This window comes from Esox lucius, chromosome 4 (genome assembly GCF_011004845.1).
Source record: "Esox lucius isolate fEsoLuc1 chromosome 4, fEsoLuc1.pri, whole genome shotgun sequence".
NCBI classification, from domain to species: domain Eukaryota; kingdom Metazoa; phylum Chordata; class Actinopteri; order Esociformes; family Esocidae; genus Esox; species Esox lucius.
In genome coordinates this window covers 7,178,947-7,193,676 of record NC_047572.1, presented here as the reverse complement: position 1 = coordinate 7,193,676, position 14,730 = coordinate 7,178,947, and positions in this window count along the sequence as shown.

Sequence of the window (14,730 nt, the reverse complement as noted above, 5' to 3'; positions counted from 1 at the left end):
ACTGTGTAATATGAGCAAACGGAAAGTCAGAGAGAGATTTTGTTTGCCCCGGTCTGCCATTGTTCGTTGATGTGCTTGAGGAGATGATCACGTCTCTTAGAAACATCGATGGAAGAGAGAGAGGGTGAAGCTTTTCCATTTGACACCAGAAGCCAACACAGCTTATGTTGTCCAATGTAACGTCTACATTTTAGGATGCACTTTTGTGCGCCCCAAAAATACCTTCTGGGTGGATTAATATTGTGAAACACTATCATTCCACTATTACTGCAGATAGAGTATTTGGAAGATACTCAGACTCCTAAACCTTTCCACATTTTGTTGTTATTGTAACGGTCCCAGCTGGACGGGACTGTTCCGGTCCGTGTTTTCTGTGTGTTCTTGGTTTGTCATGTCCTTGTTTGGTCTTTCCTGTTCTCATTTCAGTTAATCGGTTTATTCTTTTCACCTGTGTTTAGCCCCCAACTGTTTCTGTTCACCTTGTTATTCTGTGCATTTATTTCAAGCATCTCCCCGTCCTGGTCGGTCATTGTTGTATTGTGGCGTTCTGTGTTTAGTCTATTTTGTATCTGTAGTGCACGGCACTCTGTTTTGTCTTTTGTTCATTTTAAAAGCTCCTTCTTCCACCCTGGAGAAGTGTGCCCTTGTGTGGAATGTCAACGGTTTGCAAGTTCCATTTTTTTAGGACATTGCTCATCAAAATCAAAATGTGCCAAATCCTCTTGTTTGACTTTTGCCAGTGCGAACACAAATGGTTTGGGGTTGTCTTGGTAGCAGGCGCAAAGGCATTGCAGTCAAGAAATGTCAAAGGAGATTTTAATCACAGATTGCAGTGCATTCTAGCAGAGGGTTACAGCTTGAGACAGCCAGCAACAGTGCACTCAACTATGGCTGAACAAGATTTTCTCCTACCCATTTAAAAGCCCAGTCCTTATATGCAATCAGCGCTAACAATGTTCCTGATCTCAAACAACACAAGCCAGTGATGTAGAAAAACTGCAACTATCTACAGATGCAATCAAGACCTGACAACATCCCTAGCTCGCTTGTCATGAATGAGATACAGAGTCTGTCCTCCTTTGGGTTTACCTGCAAAGCAGTTATTACTGTGTAAATTCAACCTTCCGAGCCTTTGCTAATAATAATAAGAGTCAAGTCCATTAGGCAGCAGTGAGGGACTATATGACCTTGACACTTTATATCTTGTAAAAATCACTGAAATCAGAAGAATTTCACAACATTGCTGTAGTATTTTAAAGTTCTGTATGTTAATGCATTGGAAATATGAAGAGGATGGGGAAAAAGCCCAGTTCAATAAAAAAAAACTTGCACAAACAGGACACGTTTTAGCAGAAATACAGATGTTTTGTATGGTAAGCCAAAAACAGGAATCAAAACATCCTGGAAAGCCAACTTTGTGACGAAATAGAGGGGAGAAATAGAATAATTTTCAGAGCTACAATACAATACAAAAGTGTACTAGAGAACTGATAGGAATCAACCAAACACGTCAACATAATACAACAAATTAAACCATTGAATGTATCCCAAAATATAGTGAAAAATCTTTGTCATTTGTGTTTCTTACTTTGTGTGCTTGGAAATGAGTCCAGCAGAAAGAAATAGACCCATACAAATGCTATGAAATCCTAAGGTATGCAAAATATCAAACACATTGGTCGGTTTCAAATAAAAACAGGTTCTGTTCTACACTCAGTGTAGAATAAAGTGTTATGCAATGAAGCCTGGATTTATCTTCTCCTAGCCAAACAGTTCTCAATCAATTAGCATACAGGCCTGATAAAAAGCTACCATGGGTCCATCCACATTTCTCAAAGCTTAGTGTTCAAAATCCAAAGGGATTCAATTGTTTCTAGTACACAAATGAAATTCCAATTGTATAGCAAAGAGGGCAATGCTTCTTTCTTGTTAGCCAAACACTGTCAGACCACACCTGCAGATGAAGGCCTTACACTTCATAGGTGAATAGTTATAAGCAACACACCATTTTCTTTTTTTTAATTTCAATCCAGCATCTAAACATACAGTGGATATAAAAACTCTACACACTCCATTTAAAATGCCAGGTTCTTGTGATGTAAAAGAATGAGAAAAACATAAATCATGTCAGAAATTTTTCCACTTTTAATGTGACCTATAATGTGAACAATTCAATTGAAAAACAAACTTTGAGGGCGAAAAATAAAAAATAAAAACCTTACAAGAAACTGGTTGCAAAAGTGTGCACACTCTCATGTAACTGGGGTTGTGGCTGTGTTCCGAATTAACCAATCACATTCAAACTCATGTTAACTAGAAGTCACTACACACCTACCATCATTTAAAGTGACTAATTAATAACAAATAAAGTTCAGCTTTTTCTGACATTTTCTTAGTTGCATCTCAGAGCAAAGGCCATGGTCCACAGAGAGCTTCCAAAACATCAGAGGGATCTCATTGTTGAAAGATATCAGTCAGGAGAAGGGTACAAAAGAATTTCCAAAGCATTAGATATACCATGGAACACAGTGAAGACAGTCATCATCAAGTGGAGAAAATATGGCACAACAGAGACATTACCAAGAATTGGACGTCCCTCCCAAATTGACGAAAAGACAAGAAGAAAACTGGTCAGGGAGGCTTCCAAGAGGCCTACAGCAACATTAAAGGAACTGCAGGAATAGCTAGTACTGGCAAGTACTGGCTGTGTGCTACATCTGACAACAATCTCCCGTATTGTTCATATTAATGGGCTATGGAGTAGGGTGGCAAGACAGAAGCTTTTTCTTACAAAGAAAAACATCCAAGCCCGGCTGAAGTTTGCAAAAACAAACATTAAGTCCCGCAAAAGCTGATGATACCAAGGTTGAACTTTTTGGCCATAATTCCAAAAGGTACGTCTGGCACAAAAACAACCCTGCACATCACCCAAAGAACACCATACCCACAGTGAAGCATGGTGGTGCCAGCATCATGCTTTGGGGCTGTTTTTCTTCAGCTGGAACCGGGGCCTTAGTCAGAGTGGAGGGAATTATATACAGTTCCAAATACCAGGCAATTTTGGCACAAAACCTTCAGGCATCCGTTAGAAAGCTGGAGATGGAGAGGAAGTTCAACGACTACCAAAAGCACACATCCAAATCCACAAAAGCATGGCTTCACCAGAAGAAGATTAATGTTTTGAAATGTCCCAGCCAGAGCCCAGACCTGAATCAAATTGAACATCTGTGGCGTGATCTGAAGAGGGCTGTGCACAGGAGATGTCCTCGTAATCTAACAGATTTGGAGTGCTTTTGCAAAGAAAAGTGGGCAAATATTGCCACGTAAAGATATGCCATGCTAATAGAATCCTACTCAAAAAGACTGAGTACTGTAATAAAATCAAAAGGTGCTTCAACAAAGCATTAGTGTAAGGGTGTGCACACTTATGCAACAAGGTTATTATGAGTATTTTTTCCCCCTCAAAAATGTCAGTTTGTTTTTCAATTGAATTGTTCATGTTATAGGTCTGTTCACGTTATAGGTCACATTACAGGTGGAAAGAGTTTTGACATGATTTATCTTTGTCTCATTCTTTTACATCATAAGAACCTGGCATTTTAACAGGGGTGTGATTCTTTACTGACCCCCCTCCCCCACCCCCCAATTCCATATAATAGTAAGACCCTTTGGCATTGAGGTCCAATCTCTCCTTCACTCTTTTTATTCTTCTCCCTTCACCACATGCAGGCAATAATGCTAGGGGAGGCCATTGAGAGTTAATGAATGGGTGTAATGGGAAGGCAGACTTAACACACAAATGATGTCTTTCATGAGCTTTTTTATGGATCTGGGGCTAATTAATGAAAAATGGAGGGCGCTTATTGTCTCCCCATCAAATCCAATCCCCTTTCATTCGCCAGAGTCCCAATCACCCCTATGCTTCAGCCTAACGTTTTTTAATCACTGCACCTCCAATGCGCCAGTCCACTCCCCTAGTCGATTATTACAATTCAATTTAGCATATTAATTATAGCTGCAGCCAAAGGGGATGTGCTTTCCCCTCCGCCTTGAACCTGGAACTGTTCTCTCTCAACCGTGTTTGCTTATCTCCGTCCATTTTAGCCCTGTGTTGGTATTGAGCTATCCCATAGGATGCAAGATATATTCATGCTGTGCTTACTCTCAGCCCATTGCTGCCAAGACATTAGTTGTAAATTAGCGTCCATCTCTCCGCCGCTTGAATTCTCTACGGTAATCCCCGTATGAAACGCACAAATAAAATCCCCTCCCAAGGGAGATCACAGGGCTAGGGGGACCTTCTGTAACCTGAGAGGCTGCGGTTAAGGTGGACCCCTGTGTTACTGCTTGTGCGTATGTGGGTGTGTGGACAGTCCAGGCTGGGGCCACTCCTCCACTGCCTACGTCTCGTCCTGCAGACACCAGAAGAGCCCATGACATGTGCAGTGGGCTGAGATAATGGAGTGCCCTGTATATTGCTTGTGCAGGACCCTTTCAGGTGAAATAGACCGCGTAACTCTAATGGTTAGAAGAGAACAGCGAATTGAGGAGGACAGTGAATTTTGAGAGTACACCTGAATCTGTACTCCCCACATGGAATCATACACATTCCACATCTGTTTTGAAATATTAATGTCTTGCTCGTTGACAGTGCGCATTAGTATGCGCAGGCAAGCACCGTAAGACCGCGCTCCCCACCTCAACTCCGAAGCACTATGGGGACTTATGCACATAGGCGGTGTATTGACCATAGAACAATTCATTCTTATTTCTATGCTATTGACTAAGAAGGCTAGAGTACATTGGCCCGTTGGGTATTGCGATGATGCAGCGTTGCTGTTATTCAGGCGTGGTAGTGAAGATGATGAAGCGCGGGCCCGCTTCTACCACCCTGCTCTCTCCCGGCACTGCTGGCTCGGCCTGTCACTATCCAAGCACAGGCAGGCAGATGGGGCCCGCTTTTTGTGTTTCTAATCAAGGAGGAATTTGCTCCCTCACAGACACATCACCCACCTGACCTCCCGCATCTAGTCACATTAATTATTCATCCCCAGCGAGGTGAGAGCTGCTGCCAAGGGTTGAGAAGAGAGGGGCGGGGGGAGGCAGCTCACCTCAGTTTCGGCGCCAGCTCACCTCTCATTGTCCACAATACGTTCCCACTCTGCTCCACAGACGTCCCGCTCGTAACATTTGGGTCAGGCCCCCGGTGCCCTCCCCTCCTCGCTCATCCCTCCGATTGTCACCCTCCCCCTCTCCATTCCTCTCCTTCTGTATTGAAGCCTGAGGGATATCACGTCAGGCCACAGAGCAGTGACTGAGTGAGAAACAGGGAGTGCAGCAGAGATGGAGTAAAGACCTTCAGGGATCTTTGCCACGGTCAGACAAAAGACATTCCGTTTCGGGATGGTGGAACTGTTAGACAGTTTTTCGATTCCCTTGGAATTCATCCACTGTTTAAAACATGAAACAAAATGATTGGTCATTTTGATCCATAATGGTTTTCAGCCACAGCTATTACAGGCATGTAGCCATTGTTAAGTGATACTTGGTATTAACTCCTTTCAGAAAGAGCACTGCCATTTGGTTTCCATAACAAAAATGACATGGGGCATATTATGGACATCTGAGGACAAATCACCATGAACAATTTTTCATGAACACAAGAATGCTTATGGATATGCATTTGCAGATGAGATAACTTGTCAAATCGCTAATGTCTAAAAGGATCAGATCTTGTTGGTAGAACCTGTAACCTCCCTGTCTATTGCAGCATTCTGATTAATGGAAAGGATCAGATCTTGTTGGTAGAACCTGTCACCTCCCTGTCTATTGCAGCATTCTGATTCATGGAAAGGATCAGATCTTGTTGGTATAACCTGTCACCTCCCTGTCTATTGCAGCATTCGGATTCATGGAAAGGATCAGATCTTGTTGGTATAACATGTCACCTCCCTGGCGATTGCAGCATTCTGATTCATGGAAAGGATCAGATCTTGTTGGTATAACCTGTAACCTTGCTGGCTATTGCAGCATTTTGATTCATGGAAAGGGATGAGCGACCGCAGCGACGGTCCCACCTGGAGCCTGAGGCCAGGCCAGTGTGTTCTCGATGTTATTCTCCATTTAGGACCGATGATGTTGCATCACAAGATGTGTGTTTACTTTTCCACTGGTCTTCCTTCTAAAACCATGGAAATCGTCTGTAGTTTTCATGAATTTCAGGACCTTTCGTCCTTTGTGAGTCCAGTAGAAGAGAGACTCTAGTAAAACTACTTAATTGTTACATCATCAGTGTTCAGCTGGTGGATCAGTCTGGTAGAAGTGTAAATTCATGTCGTTAAACTTAGCCACATTCTAGAAATTGAATAACAAGAAACATCTAAATTGTGTCTAGGTTAATAAATCGCCTGAAGTAATTGTTGGACCGTCTCTCTGAGCACACATACGCTCTGACACAGGGAGAGCAGTGTCAAGCTAGCGCGAGTGCATCAGAGGGTTTTATTGCTTCAACTGCAACTGAAGTAGATATTACTAGCATTACTTCAGTTGCGAAATGTCAGATAGATAGCCTGACAAAAAGTTCATTATATTAAACCCATAAAAGCTTGGCAAATCTCATTTCTAATCAACAAAGGCATGTGTAATGTTTATGGACTGCTTACTATCTGGGGAAATTGTTCTTCGCTATACATGTACCGGTGACATCATGAAAAAAACTAAACTATACGTACGACTCAGGTTAATTACCAGCACTACCTGGGAAAAAACAACTTTGTTAAAAACAATGAACAGATTCAAATCCCAAATCTTAGATATTTGTTGTTATTCCTTTTTAACACAAACAGTTTTGCTGTTCATTTCCCCCGGAGTCGAACATTAAATGCCCCATACTTATGTGGCACAACATCGTTCCAGAGAGGCAAAGACCTGGGCTAAGAGGCTTTACTAAAGCTGCAGCCTATCTACCTCCAAGTTGCCAAGAATGAGCAAAGGCTTCACTACTTTTTCTACATCCATCCTCACTCTCTCATTTCACCACTTGTTCCTCCACTAGGCCCTGCAAATTAAAGGGATTTGAAAGACTGGAATTACATACTGATGCCTGTGACAAACACAGAGGAGACAGTCTTTGGTTCTGGGCCATGGAAAGAGCCAGATGTTGTTTTTACCGGTTTAGCAGATAACCTAGCGGTTAACACATCTGACCATACATCAATAACAAAAAGGTTACTAGATTGAATCCAAATGATGAATCCAAACTTTTGTGAAGTGCAAAAAGTCGGCCGTTCTGTCCTTGAGCAAGACATTTAACACTAATTGCTCTTGTAAGTTGATCTGGAAAAAAGCATCTTCTAAATCCTTAAAATGTACAGGGGTCTGTTAATATTCTGCTTCTAGTTTTAACATTAAAATATACCGGGGTCTATCAGTATACTGCTTCTGGTTTTAGCAAACACAGTTTGCAATGGTCCAACTTTCCAGAGAAGAAACATCTCAAATGCAAATCCTAAATTAGGTAATGACTAAAGAAAATCAGAAGGGTAGAAGTGACATGTAAGAATAAAGACAAAAACAACATTGTAAAAAAAAAAAAAAAAAAATGGACTGTGAAGCGAGGCCCAGTGCCCATGGCAACCAGGCTGTGAATGGCTGCACAGAGAGTGGCTGCTCCAGCAGGGGGAGAGGTTGAATGACTACCCCCGGTGGTTTGAGGGTGGCGTGGCAGGCTTTGATACAAGGCCTCAGATCCTGGAGCTCAGCGTCATTTCCCTCTGGTCATCAGACACAATGCTCCTGTTGAGCCAGAATACCATAACACATCCCCTGGACTGAGCCCGCATTTTTCTCTTTAACTCGCTCTCTCACTCTCTTCATTTCTGGCTTTTTCTTTCCCTCGTATCTCTCTCTCTCTTTCTCTCGCTTAATTCAGCCTCACACTTTATCTCTCTCTCATCTCAGTGCAGAATGCTTGTGGGCTTTTTCTGACTGTTGGTGGATAGATGCTCGTAAACACCAGTCAGAATGTTGGTCTCTGGTGAGCCCTCTCTTGCCTTGTGTACAATACGTTCTTTTTTTAGGAAGGCAATGACCCATGTGTTGTGGATTTATATATAATTTTTTTTTACTGTTCAGAGATGTTATATAACATACAGGTTGTTCTTATGACGGTTTTCTTTTGCTCTCAAGCCAAAATCCTCCTGGTTCCACAAAAAATGTCATCAGATAAAGAGTTTTTAATTTCTTATATGTTTTCTTCAGGCAAAAATCTGGCGTTGCGTCACTCTCAGAGCGCACGCCACCATGTTTTTGTATAGATAGTTTTTTACTCATTTCCAGTGTGTCACTCTGCAAAATTGGTGACAAAACACAGCTAGGATGAATCGAGAGTGTTCATGTAAAGGGATAATGGCTTATCTTTGATGTGACATCAAATGCTAGTTGATCTCAGCTACAATGTTCTGTGCCCAATTGTAGAACGCATGTTAAATTATTACCAATAGACATTTGTTTTGAAGTCATGTGTCAGTGAGTTACTCATCAAATATTTATATATATATATATATATATATATATATATATATATATATATATATATATACACTGACATATATACACCAAAACATAATGAACACCTGCAAAATATGCTGTTGGCCCTCCACATGCCTCCATTACAGGGCCGACCCGCCAAGGCACGGACTCTGCATGTCCCCTAGCACCATGACATTAGCAGCAGATCCTTCAGAGTCCTGTAAGTTGCAAGGTGAAGCCTGTGTGGATCAGACTTCTTGGTCTAGTACATTCCACAGATGCTCAATCAGATTGAGATCTGGGGAATTTGGAGGGTAGGGCTTTACATCATGTTCCTCAAACCATTCCTCAACAATGTGTGCAGTGTGGTGGGGCACATTATCCTCCTGAAAGAGACCACTGCCATCAGGGAACACCATTACCATGAAGGGGTGTACCTGGCCTGCAACAATGTTTAGGTAGGTGTCACTTTTCAATTCGATTTCCACATGAATGCCCGGACATGTGGTTTTCCAGCAAAACATTGCCCAGAGCATCACACTCCCTCCACCGGCCTGTCGTCTTCCCACATTGCATCCTGGTGCCATCACTTCCCCAGGTAAACGGCGCACACGTACGAAAATGGGACTCATCGGAACAGGCGATCTTCTTCTTCATCGGAACTGCTCCAAGGGCCAGTTCTGACGCTTGCGTGCCCATTGTTGGCGCTTCCGACGGTGGACAGGGGTCATCATGGGCACTCTGACCAGTCTGCAGCTATTCATGCAGGTCCTTTAATGTTGCTGTAGATCTCTTGGAAGCCTCCCTGACCAGTTTTCTTCTTGTCTTTTCATCAATTTTGGAGGGACGTCCAGTTCTTGGTAATGTATCAATCAATCAATCAATCAAAATTTATTTATAAAGCGCTTTTTACAACAGCAGTTGTCACAAAGTGCTTTACAGAGACACCCGGCCTTAAACCCCAAGGAGCAAACAACAGTAGTGTTGAATTTCAGTGGCTAGGAAAAACTCCCTAAGAAGGTCGAATTTTAGGAAGAAACCTAGAGAGGACCCAGGCTCAGAGGGGTGACCAGTCCTCTTCTGGCTGTGCCGGGTGAGATATTAAGAGTCGAATTGGAATAATAAATAAATTTCTCTTGGCTAAATCCAGAGTATATTTGATTTTAGACTAGGTCAGAAGTATGACCAGGTGGACAAGGACAGGAACAGCAACGGTCCCCCCAAACCAGGTAATCCGCAGGTGTGGACCAGGACCTCATCTCCTTCTAAAATTTAAAATTGGAGGAAACTGAGAAAAGTTAGTAGTACATCCCTCATGTCCCCCAGCACAATAATATAGCAGCGTAACACCTTGGAAACTGAGACGGGGGGGTCCGGTGACACTGTGGCCCTACCCGGGGGAGGCCCCGGACAGGGCCCAACAGGCAGGAAATCAATCCAACCACATTGCCAGGCATCAACCAAAGGGACACCCACCAACCGCAACCCCCCCGAATGAAGGCCGAGTATTGCTAGTAGCGTACAGCCCAACTGCACAAGTGCGCAATAGAGAATCAACAACAAGCCAGTGACTCTTCCCCCGAAGGGCATTGGAGGGAGGGCATCCCAGTGGCGACGAGAGCCCACCTGGCAAGACAGCAAGGGTGGACAGTATCAAGCCTACTGGTCACCTTCACGCCCCCGGGCCAGGCTACACCTAATTATAAACCGTGCTGTAGAGATGAGTTTTTAGTAGACACTTGAAAGTTTGCACTGAGTTTGCATTTCTAACCTTAATTGGCAGATCATTCCACAGGAGTGGAGCTCTATGAGAAAAGGCCCTGCCGCCAATTGTTTGTTTAGAAATTCTAGGTACAATTAAAAGGCCTGCGTCTTGCGATCTAAGGTTACGTGTAGGTATATATGGCTGGATCATTTCAGCAAGGTAAGTAGGAGCAAGTCCATGTATTGATTTATAGGTTAAGAGTAAAACCTTAAAATCAGCCCTAACCCTAACAGGCAGCCAATGTAAGCATGCCAGGACAGGAGTAATGTGTTCAAATTTTTTTGTTCTAGTTAGGATTCTAGCAGCTGTGTGCAGCACTAATTGAAGTTTATTTATTAATTTGTCTGGATAACCAGAGATAAGAGCATTGCAGTAATCTAATCTAGAAGTAACGAAAGCATGGATAAATTTTTCTGCATCAGTTTTTGATAGGAAGTTTCTAATTTTTGCGATGTTTCGAAGATGAAAATAAGCAACTCTTGAGACATATTTTATATGTTCTTCAAAGGAGAGGTCAGGGTCAAGGGTAACGCCAAGGTTTTTTACAGTTTTTTGGGATACGACCATGCAGCCGTCGAGGTTCACAGTGAGATCTGCTAACAACGCTATTTGTTTTTTGGGTCCTAAAAGGAGCATTTCTGTTTTATTTGAGTTTAAGAGCAAGAAATTCTCTGTCATCCACTTCCTAATATCTGAAACGCATGCTTCCAAAATAGCTAATTTAGGGGCTTCTCCATGCTTCATTGAAATATATAACTGTGTGTCATCAGCATAACAGTGAAAGTTAATATTGTGATTTCGGATTACATCGCCCAGAGGGAGCATGTATAGTGAGAAAAGTAATGGGCCCAGAACCGAGCCTTGAGGAACTCCAAAGCATACCTTTGACTTGTCAGAGGATATGCCATCCACACTAACGAACTGATATCTTTCAGATAAATAAGATTTAAACCAGGCTAGAGCATGTCCACGTAGCCCAATATTGGTTTCCAGTCTCTCTAAGAGAAGGGAGTGATCAATAGTGTCAAAAGCAGCACTAAGATCAAGAAGCAACAGGACGGATGCGGAACCTTTGTCTGAGGCCATTAGAAGGTCATTTGTTACCTTCACGAGTGCAGTCTCAGTACTATGATGGGATCTAAAACCAGACTGGAATATTTCATAAATGTTTTTTGTCTTTAGGAAGGCATTCAGTTGTTGGGAAACACATTTTTCTAAGATTTTTGAGAGGAACGGGAGGTTCGATATTGGCCTATAATTGTTTAATATGTCGGGATCTAGATTAGATTTTTTTAGAAGAGGCTTAATTTCCGCAATTTTTAGTGAGTTTGGTACGCATCCGGAGGAAAGGGAGCAATTTATTATGTTCAGCATTGGCTGACCTAGCACAGGAAATAACTCCTTAAGTAATTTTGTAGGAATCGGGTCTAGCTGAGAGTTTGTGGGTTTAGAACTCATTACAAATTTTGTAAATGTGTCGAGCGATACGGTATCAAAAAACTCAAGTGTCCCCATTGACACCTGATCAGGGAGGCTCCGGAAATTTTCCGGACAACCGAGATTTTTAGGACCATAACTATTTAGGGATTCAGTTATTTGTTTTCTAATGGTGACGATCTTTTCATCAAAGTAGTTCATGTATTCATTACAACTAAAGTGAAGACCCACTTCACATGCTAAGCTTTGCTTTTTTGTTAACTTTGCAACTGTATCAAAGAGAAATTTTGGATTGTTTTTGTTCGCCTCAATCAGGTTGGAGAAATAAGCTGATCGAGCAGACGTGAGTGATTTTCGGTATTGTACTGTACTGTCTATCCAGGCTAGTCTAAATACTTCCAACTTGGTGGAACGCCACTTTCGCTCCAATTTTCTGGAGGCTTGCTTAAGTGCTCTAGTATTGTCGGTGTACCAAGGAGCAAGTTTCTTGTTGCGTATTTCTTTAGTTTTTAGTGGTGCAACTATGTCTAATGTATTTCGCAGTATTGAGTTTAGATCCTCGATTTGATCGTTTACAGATTTATTTACTCTGTCATTTAAGAGCGAACTAGTAAGAATATCAAGGAATTTATTTGTAATCCGAGAATTTATAGTACGGCTTTTGAAACTCATTGTTTGGGGGGCAAGTGAATTTCTTGTTTTAACGGTAAATGTAATAAGACAGTGATCCGATAATCCAGGATTTTGTATCTGTATCTGTTGTGCCATATTTTCTCCACTTGATGATGACTGTCTTCACTGTGTTCCATGGTATATCTAATGCTTTGGAAATTATTTTGTACCCTTGTCCTGACTGATATTTTTCAACAATGAGATCCCACTGATGCTTTGGAAGCTCTCTGTGGACCAAGGCCTTTGCTCTGAGATGCAACTAAGAAAATGTCAGGAAAAACCTACTAGAACAGCTGAACTTTATTTGTGATTAATCAGAGTCACTTTAAATGATGGCAGGTGTTTAATGACTTCTATTTAACACGAGTTTGAATGTGATTGGTTAATTCTGAACACAGCCACATCCCCAGTTACATGAAGGTGTGCACACTAATGCAATCAGGTTCTTGTAAGGTTTTATTTTTCATTTTTCACCCTCGAAGTTTGTTTTTCAATTGAATTGTTCACATTATAGGTTACATTAAAAGTGGAAACATTTCTGACATGATTTATCTTTGTCTCATTCTTTTACATCACAAGATTTTACATCTGGCATTTTAACAGGGGTGTTTAGAATTTTTATATCCACTGTACATATAACAGTACAGTAGAGTATGTCTAAGTGTTACTTTGATGCTTCACTACTCTAGCTCTAAATACACTGCGCTGCAACTCTGCATCTGTGCTTAAGTGGAGAGCAAAGTCCCTCTTGTGTCTTTTCGCAGAGTAAAATAATAGTGGGTTGGGCCCAGGCTAGATTCCAGCTCAATACGAGCTGTAATTAGTCTGTAATTTAAAGGCTACTCCTCCCCAGCGACCCTGCTGGGCTGAATCCCCTGGCCACTTGGAAAGATCATGTTTTCCTGCACAGTGCAGGGCACTCAAATGAACCACAACATTGCCCATAATGGCTGCTTGCTCCCCACTGGTTCGCCCACCTTGTGCAAGGTAGCTGAAAGTCATTTTTTGTGGATGGATGCTTAGTGGAGCGTGCCATACGCTCCTATTTCCATTTATAAAGTTGCGAGGGGAAAGGTGTCCAAAAGCCCTAATAAACACATTAAAGACACAATCCTGAATTAATTGAAGTAACCATTAAAGTGCAGTAAATTAGACAGATTCTCCCTTTACTAATGGAGCAACTGGAAACAAAATTGGTGGGAGTCTGAGCGGGCCATTAGATCTGCTTGATGCCTTACTGAATTTTCCCTGTCAATTGGTGGGATCTGACAGTACGTATTTTTTAGATTGAGGGACGCATTTGCATGTAATGCTCATCCGCTTGTTATTGGCCTGAAATCAGCCGAGAGACAATTTGTGCCTCAATTCGAAGTCAAATGTTACTCGAGCAACTAATGGACAAAATGGATATAGCCTTCTAATGATCTGAGTGAGCTAGATGGGTGAATCTAAATGGATTACCGCCACTAACATGAGTATAATATGTGATTACCCCAGCAAAAGTGCTACCACGCCACATGTTTCACTGGCCCGCTGTGGCCTAATAATTCTACATTCGTTCAGTGACTGACAGCTGTCCCTGTGAATATCCATCTAAAAACATTCTGTTTTCTCTTTTGAAACTATAACTATCTGTTTAGCTTTTAGCAGTTAGCTTTTCAAAAAAGGCAGGAAAATCCTCTGACTGCTTCTTACAGGAGCACAATGAGATGGGTAAAAAAAAAAAGAGAAACGTGGCAATGCGGGCTGTGTGAAACATATTCAACTGGCTTGCTGAATATGTGAAAGACAAGGTTATGAAGACAGAGACCCCGTCATGCTGCAGGGGCAACGAGGGGGGGGGTTTCCGTCCCGTTGTCTCTGTTTCCGCTATGAGCATCGCCCTCGCCAGTCAGCTCGGGCTGTCCTGCCACACAGCGGGACAGCCCGACTCTCTCCACAGAACACATCCGTCTCCCGGTCCTACTGAATCCATCGCGGGCATCGGCGTATAATTCCAGTCTTTCAAATCCCTTTAACTCGAGGGGCCTAGTGGAGAAACAAGCAAGGGAAATGACAAAGTGAGGATGGATGGGGGAAAGACCCGTGCCCGTTCGTGAGGATGGCAGAGGGGGCGCTGGCATCAGGGCTGTAGGCAGTCTGCCGCTTTGATTTAACCTCAGCGCAGGTCTGTGCCACCACGGCAAGGCGGTGTGGCACAGATACAGGTGGCATTTACGACACACTGTATTACAGCCGGGTGCCCACAGAGAATGTCGATCATGCGTTGCCAAGGTGAGGCGGGCACCGTGTCAGTCTGTGTCATTACAGCCCAGGTAAGTGTTAGT